Consider the following 9,083-nt stretch of genomic DNA (forward strand, 5'->3'; position numbering starts at 1 on the left):
ATCCAGTCTCTGACTTGTGCTTCAAATATCTATCCAGGCGGGCTTAACACCTTCTCGCTCTGAAGCCATGAACAGCAAGCCTACTGCGAAGACACTGCATTATCACTGGCAGCGGCCAAGGTGAGGAGAACCTTCAGAAGGTTAACTCCTGCGAAGCACCTGGCCCGGATGGCATTCTGGGGCGACTTCTCAAAGCCAGTGCTGACCAGCTGGCTGGCATGTTCACAGACATGTTCAACATTTCTATGGCCCACTCTGTCGTCCCCACATGCGCCAAAAAGGCCACCATTGTTCCACTTCCAAAGAAAGCCAAGGTGACCTGCCTCAACGCCCAACAACCCCGTAGCACTCACATCAGTCATCACGTAGTGCTTTGAGCAGCTGGTCAAAACCCACATCACCTCATCACTACCTAATATGCTGGACCCACTGCAGTCTATCTGCAGACCAAACCAGTCCACTGATGACCCCATCACCTACATGCTGCACACTGCTGTTTCCCATCTGGACAACAGGAACACATATGTGTGAATGCTGTTCACTGACTACAGCTGTGTTCAACACCAACGTGCCCTCAAAGCTTGTCGCCAAGCTCAGGGACCTGGTACTCAACAAGTACCTCTGCAACTGGATGCTTAGTCCTACCAGACAATCGGAGATCTCCGCCTACCAACCGTCTGGGGATTTCTAAATGCAAGATAGTCGCTAGAACGGCGGCGAGAACGGCCGCTAACAAGCCTACGCCTACGGCTACGCCCCTTACATGTTGTCCAGGACACGCCTTCCCGGAAACGCTGCTCTCTCCCCATCCTCCTCCGCAGTGAAACAAACTGGAGCTATAGTCGAGGCTCGGCGTTTTCGGTTTTTACCGATTTTCACCGAAAAATACCCAGATTTTTTTAAAAGGAGCAGATCGGTTCAAACTGAATTTCACCCGGATTTTGTGTTTCCACGGATCCAAAAGTTGTTCCTGTTTGTGTGAGGTTATGTGACAGTGTCCTCTTGTGGCGTAATTCGGCACGCTGGACGGCTTTGAAAAATAAAAACCGAAACGCTGAGCCTTGGATATGGTGAGTCACTTTGTAACGCGGAGAGAGCTTTTTAAACCATTGAAAATGGATGTCCCGAGTAACGTTAGATCATTTGTTTCAGTTTGATCGAACGTATGCTCAGTCCACGAGATTGGTGCAATTAAGGATTCACAGCGGCTTTGTGTAAAACGTTTAACCCAGGACAAGAAAGCCGTGTTTGCTTGTGTGGCGAATTCGGGGGGGGGGGCAACCACAGGAACTGCCGCAGCCGGGACGCGAACCCGGTGCGGGAGACATCGCCAACCGCTCGACTAAAGGGTCCGACCCGTTAGCCAAGGGCCAACGTGTCTACTTATCCATGCAGGTTACACTTGTTTACCAACTGGTTACGGGAAAAGCTTGGTCTATCAAGCCTGGTCAGCTGTCTGCGACTTGTTGTCCGCACAGGGGCATAAATCTATGGTGCCGGTCATACGCCCTCTGCTGTCCATAATGGAGAAGCAGGTGCAGTTTTTGAAAGCAAAAGGCATTCCTGCCGTATACGCGGGACAAAGCGAGGACTTCGATGACCAGATCACCGCCGGTGATTCCGCCCCTGTGTTTGGCACACCGGAAACTTTTGTTGGCCAAGCAAAGTGGAGACGGCTTCTACAAACGCCGTTATTTCGGGAGCGGCTGGTTGGAGTGGCTGTTGGCGAAGTGCACACTGTAGTGCAATGATGAGTTTGAAACCATAATTAATGTGAGCGCGCTGACTGTGTATTGTTTGTCTAGTTCTCTTCGGTGACTGCGCCTAAGCCATCCTATAACGCAAAGGTTGCTGGTACGGCAGTGTTTACAAGCACACGACTTCTGCATGTCACCGCCCCAATGTGACGGCCCTGCCCTAAAGACTTTTGGATTGGTTCTGCAATTAACGGTTTGGGTTTGTTTTTTTTAACTCTAATTGTTTCCACCCAGTTTTAGCAACGAACGCCGGGAGAATGTCCTCAGTCTCTATTTGAGCGAAGCGTTTAGAGACTGACTTGTGAGTCTACTGGATGCTGGACTTTCCGACAGGGAGACCACAGGTGGTAAGGATGGGCAACATCACCTCCTCCACACTGATTCTGAACACCGGTGCCCTGCAGGGCTGCGTGCCAAGCTTGCTCTTGTACTCCCAGTTCACCCACAAAAAATTCGTGGGGCTACCACAGGAACTGCCGCAGCCGGGACGTGAACCCGTATCTCCCGCGCGCGCGGGAGACATCACTAACCGCACGACTTAAGGATCAGACTCATCAGCCAACGGCCAACGTATCTACTTAACCATGCACATTATAATATGCATGTTACGTTTAATACTCCTGTCTGTGCCCCTGAGCAAGGCAATGTAAAGAAGAATTGGAGCTGGTCCCTAGGCGTTGCAGCTGCCCACTACTCCTGTACAATAGGATGGGTTAAATGCAGAAAACAAATTTCATTCTAACCTGTACAAAGACGAAATAAAGTGGCTTGTAACTGTGTGGCCCACCACAGCCTCAATTCCATCGTTGAGATTTCTGATGACACCACCATCCTCAGCCTTATCGCAGAAGGTAATGAGATGGCCTAAAGGGAAGAGGTGAAAGCCCTGGTGACTGCCAGGACAACATCCTCTCCTTCAACATCAGCAAAACCAGAGATGATTGTGGACTTCAGGAGGCTGTGCCCACTCCCAACCACATCAAAAGAACACGAGTGGAAAGGGTCAGCAGCTTTACGTTCCTCTGTGTTCAGTCTTGGTCCTTTCATACAGACACTGTCCTCAAGACAGCACGCCAGCAAGTATTCTTCCTCCAGATACTGAGAACATTTGGCATGGCCCCACAGACCCTTACTAACTTTTACCAGTGCACCATTGAGAGCACCCTGACTAGCTGCATCACTGCCTAGTATGGCAGCCGTTCTACCCTCGCCAACCTCTGCAGAGGGAAGTGAAAACGGCAGAGTAAATCACAGGCAGTGATCTGCCCACCATGCAGGACATTTACTTATTCCTGGCGGTTCCTGAAGAAGGTCCACAAAATAATCCGGGACCCCATCCATCCCGGACACAAACTGCTCTCTCTACTCCATTCTGACAAGAGGTACCGGAGCATCAAGTGTCAGACCAACAGGTTTTAAGACAGCATCTACCTCCAAGCCATAAGACTCTTCAACTGATCACTCCATTGCTCTTTGCACAAGTGTACCGTTTTATGTTTTACTGTTTCATTGTGGTTGCTGTCACCGACTACATTCATTCATGCATTCATCTTCAGCCGCTTCTCTGGGGTCGGGTCACGGTGGCAGCAAGCTAAGTAGGGCACGCCAGATGTCCCTCTCCCCAGCAACGCCCCCAGCTCCTCCTGAGGGATCCCAAGACATTCCCAGGCCAGATCGGACATGTAGACCCTCCAGTGAGTTCTGGGCCTACCCCAGGGTCTCCTCCCAGTTGGCCGTGCCCGGAAAACCTCCAAAGGAAGGTGCCCATGAGGCATCCTAATCAGATGCCTGAACCACCTCAACTGGCTCCTTTCGACACGAAGGAGCAGCGGCTCTACTCCGAGCTCCCTCCAGATGTCTGAGCTCCTCACCCTATCTCTAAGGCTGAGCCCAGACACCCTAAGAAGGAAACTCATTTCAGCTGCTTGTATCCACGATCTCACCCTTTCGGTCACTACCCAAACCTCAGGACCCTAGGTGAGGGTTGGAATGAAGATTACACCATCTACAATCGACTACACCATCTACTGTTTACAGTACCACTGCATGTTACCTTACAATTATTGTAAAGACATTTTCTACTGTGGCGTATATCCAAAGTGTGCAATGACTGTTTCTTTTTTTAAACATATTTTTGTATTTTAGCTTTTTGTATATATTCTATTCTTGTACTTTGACTTCTCTAAGTACTTTCATAAGTACTTCTCTTTCCCACTTGTGTGTTGAGCCAGCAAAACAAGCATTTCATTATGAGAATGTACACTTGCTTAAAAAATACGACAAATAAACTCAAAACTTGACTTCTGCTAGGAAATTTCCCTTTCAAAGTTTAAATCCTGAAGCCTGCATTTGCTGCTCCCAAACCAAAGCCGGTCCAGTCTCAGGTACTGTCACGTATCAGGAAGGATCCCAAAAGCAGACGGGACAACCAGGTAAGGGAAGAACCAAGTCTTTATTGAAGGAACCGATCTCAGGGGTAGAGCAGGAGTTGGCTCAGTGGCAGGTAGGCAGGCAGGCAGAAGTCCATGAAAGGCGACGTTCCAGCAAAGACTGGTCCACAGTGGAGGCCTTTTAAGGGTGAGGGTGATTGCCGGGGTGAAGGGGGGGTCAGCAGGTGTCAGCTGGCGTAGCAGGTGTCAGCTGGCATAGCAAGTGTCAGCTGGTGTAGCAGGTGTCAAGGGCGATCGCTTTGATGTCAAGGGCGAGAGGCTGTGACAGGTACAGTCTTTGGTCTCCAGTGTTTGGTGTATTTTGGTGTGTCTGGGGCCTGTTTCCGAAAACAGGTTTAACAAACGCTGCATTTAAACCTGAACTCTGGCTTGACTAACTCTGAGCTGTCAAACTCAGATTTTTCAGTTTCAGGACAGCTGATCTGACTTAATCAACTCTGAGGATGTTCACTCCGATTTACGCGCCTGCATCATGACTATAAAAAGCCATCATCAATGACGTCATGACAACCGGTGGGAAAAAAGGTCATCCTACTTCACCCCACTGGAGTTGGGTTGAGTGCAACTAGTGTTGCAGAACTCAGATGCACTTTATTAATTAAACGTTGGGGCAGGGAGTGGGGCTGAATCAATCTGAGGTTCTTCCTGGGTGGGGTCCATCTTTACGGCGCACTGGGGGGCTTAACAGGGGTCGCTCTGGAAAACAGAAAGGAGAAGGAGTCAGACACAAGAGGGAAACAAGGTACCAAGCCGTCTTTGTCGTTCATCCATTGTCCGTTGTCATCTTTCAGTCCATCATCTGGTTGCTGGGGTCACTCTTCCTCCAATACCTCTCACAGATTATGGTCAAAAACCCACGTCTCTTTTTTCAACAAGCTGTACGCACGTTTCTCTCCTCCACTCTACTCCCTCTCTCCCAAAATTCTTGGTCTTTTTAGCTTGTGTAGAGTGATTGCAGACTCGCTGTAGCTGGTGGTTAATTGGATATGGTTGTCCGCCGCTCTCTCTCCAGGTCTGCCAGAGGTCATCATCATCATCATCAACATCAGCCAGTGTAGTCTGACAGTGGTAGGATTGGGAGTTCAGGACTACGCCCAATAGCTTCCTTCTGGCCATACACACACACACACACACACACACACACACACACACACACACACACACACACACACACACACACACACACACACAAACACATATATACACCTGGCAGCAACTGAACATGTGAAATATAAAAATATAGTTCAAACAGGGGCCTGTTTTGACAAGGCTGGGTTGACTAATACTGAGACGTCAAACTCAAGAGTTCAGAACAGCTGATCCGAGTTAGTTCAGTAAACTCTGGGTATGTTCACTCTGAGGTAATTAAGTGTGTGTAATTACTATAAAAAGCAGTGGCGGCTGGCCAGTACAGGGCGCTGGGGCGCCGCCCCCTTAAAATATCAAGAGATGAAAATCTACTTAAACACGTTAAATATAATTTAGTTGTATAATGCAAATAATTATGAAATAAAAGTGTTTTTCAGTCTGTGAGCGCCTGTCAGCAGCCATTAAATATTGGTTCCAAATGGTATTTGGTTGATTTCTGTCTGAATACATATACTTCCTGGGTGAGGGGCGCCGGCCAAACGACACCTTATGTAAGCCCTCAAACCTTTGGCGAGCAGGTGACCTGAGGCTGCTGTCTGATTGGTTTCTTCAGATTTTCCAGGGGGCGCAGTTCTGTGTGCCCCAGACACGCCCACTTTTTTTTTTCAATTTCCCCTCCTTTTCTCCCCAATTGTACCTGGCCAATTACCCCGAGCTGTCCCGGTCGCTGCTCCACCCCCTCTCTGCCGACCCGGGGAGCGCCCCGACCGACCAGAGGAGGCGCTAGTGCAACGACCAGGACAAATACCCATATCCGACTTCCCACCTGCGGACACAGCCACTTTTATTGGCAGCGAATCGGTAGAGTGTTAATGTTTTTTGATCTAATATGATTGGACAATTCTCGTGGCTGTCAATCATGTTCACACCCACCACGACGCCTCAGTTGTCATTCGTCCACCGTCTACGAACCCTGATAAAATCTGTAGGCAACATTGTCCTTCGTAATGACTCTGGGACTATGTGGATATGAAAGAAGTTGTCAGGTGTGCTGCGCCAGGGTAAATTGCGCCCCCCCCCCAAAAAACATTTTTTGGCACCAGCCGCCACTGATAAAAAGTCATTATCATTGGAGCTCTGACCCAACTTGACAACCGGTGGGAAAAAAAGGTCACACTACTTCACCCCACTGGAGTCAGAAATATTAATGAATGCATATGCAAAAAGCAACACAGGAGCGGCAGCAAAACAACGTGAGCTGGAGTGGCAGAAAACTGCTGACCAAGTCAATGCGTGAGAATTAAATTTAAAAAAAGTTTTATCTCAAGTGTTCCACTTATCAGAAACATAATCATGTTAATTGGCCATGTAGGTTTGCACATACATGGAATGTGACTCTGGTTTCGTGGCTCTCTCAGTGTACTTAACATAGAATCACAACACTACAACACAACATACACAAGGGTTGACTTATACAGGTGAAATAAGAGGTGATAATGTTCAGTGGTGCAGAGAATACATCAGAGATGCTGAAATAGATGTTAGCAGGTTACTTACATACATGCCTGAGGTACACAGACATGACAGTGTACCAGTATACGTACAGTACAGTACAGTATATACAACATGTACAGTACAGTATATACAACATGGTTGGATTTATTGACAGTGTTAAGTGTTCATTTGAATGACAGCCGGTGAAAAGAAACTGTTTTTATATCTGGTTGATTTGGAGTACAGTGCACCTTAGCACCTACCAGAGTGAAGGAGTTGGGACAAGTTGTGACCAGGATGGGTCTGCAGTGATGTTGCCTGCCTGTTTCCTGAGTCTGGAGGTGTATAAGTCCTGGATGGAGGGCTGGTTGGCACCAATGATTTTCTCTGCGGACCTAACTGTCTGTTGTAGTCTGTCCCTGTCCTGTTTGGTGGCTGAACCAAACCAGACAGTGATGGATGTGCAGAGGACAGACTGGCAGTGTAGAACTGAATCAGCAGTTCCTGAGGCAGGTTGAATTTCTTGAGCTGGTGGAGAAAGTACATCCTCTGCTGAGCCTTGTTGATCAATGTGTCTATGTTGGATGCCCACCTTAGGTCCTGGGAGATTGTGGAACCCAGAAATCTGTAGGTTTTCACTGTAGACACCATGCAGTGGTGGTGGGGGGGGGGCAGTGTTGGGGGACTCCTGCTGAAGTCCACTGTCATCTTCACTGTTTTGAAAGTGTTCAGCTCCAGGTTGTTATGGCAGTACCATAGGGTCAGCTGATCAACCTCCCATCTATATGTAGACTCCTCATCATCCCGGATAAGGCCAGTGATGGTTGTGTCGTCCGCAAACTTCAGGAGTTTAACAGACGGGTCACCTGAGGTGCAGTCATTTGTGTAGAGGGAGAAGAGTAGAGGGGAGAGAACACATCCCTGGGGGGCGCCAGTGCTGATTGTCCGGGTGCTGGATGTGATTTTCCTCAGCCTCACCAGCTGTCTCCTGTCTGTCACTGCCAAGTTTTTAATCCATTACAAATTCGTTGTCGGAATACAATGTCAAATAAAGTGGCTTTTGACTCCAAATACACACGCGGTTTAAACCTAGCAGGCTCTCCAATCACCTGCAACCTGCAAAATGATAAGTCCTAGTGTCAGACTACACAGAGACAGCTATCTAGATTGCTCAACAAAAGAGTGGCACCGTCCCCAGTAGGGTAAATGCCATCTGCTTTCAGCAGGTAAGGGCAGTCCCAGAAGGAAAGAAGAAAAGAAAGAAAAACACTACTATTTTTGACATTGTATTATTACAATGAATTTGTTCTCTTCATTTAACCCCTCCTATTGTATAGGAGCAGTGTGCCGCTACAACACCTGGGTACCAACTCAAGTTCTTCTTTCAATTGCTTTGGTCAGGGGCACAGACAGGAGTATTAACCCTAACATGCATGTCTTTTTGATGGTGGGAGGAAACCGGAGCACCCAAAGGAAACCCATGCAGACATGGGGAGAACATGCAAACTCCATACAGAAAGGACCTGGGTTCGAACCCAGGACCTTCTTGGGGTGAGGCAACAGTGCTAACCACTGGGCCACCGTGCTGCTAGTTATCAGAAGGCCAGTTGCCAGAAGGCAAGTTATCAACAAAATCAAATCCCTACTCATTACAGTAACAAGGCAGCCAGCAGTTCATTTAAGCTGAAGGCCCCCAGTCAGTACAGAGGGTGACCTATCGCTGAAGGCATCTCTGCAGGAAGCTCATCTAACCCAACCAACCCCCAGGACACAAGAGCCTACATAAGAGGTTAATTATTCAAATTAATGATTTATGTACATTCATCCTTTTGCCAGTGTGAGCTCAGTGACGCCCACCCATCCATCTCAGACACAACTTGGTACATCGATTTTCTTGTAGCGGTACAATTCTGTGTAACTGACTGCTGTTACTTTTTCTGATTCTTAGTTGTCCTTCAGACTACTACTACTACTACTACTTTCGGCTGCTCCCGCTAGGGGGCGCCACAGCGGCTCATCCGTTTCCATCTCTTCCTGTCCTCTGCATCTTCCTCTGTCACACCAGCCACCTGCATGTCTTCCCTCACCACATCCATAAACCTCCTCTTTGGCCTTCCTCTTCTCCTCTTCCCTGGCAGCTCCATATTCAGCATCCTTCTCCCAATATACCCAGCATCTCTCCTCCACACATGTCCAAACCATCTCAATCTTGCCTCTCTTGCTTTGTCTCCAAACCGTCCAACCTGAGCTGTCCCTCTAATATACTCCTTCCTAATCCTGTCCTTCTTCATCA

This window comes from Lampris incognitus, chromosome 18, assembly GCF_029633865.1.
Source record: "Lampris incognitus isolate fLamInc1 chromosome 18, fLamInc1.hap2, whole genome shotgun sequence".
NCBI lineage: Eukaryota > Metazoa > Chordata > Actinopteri > Lampriformes > Lampridae > Lampris > Lampris incognitus.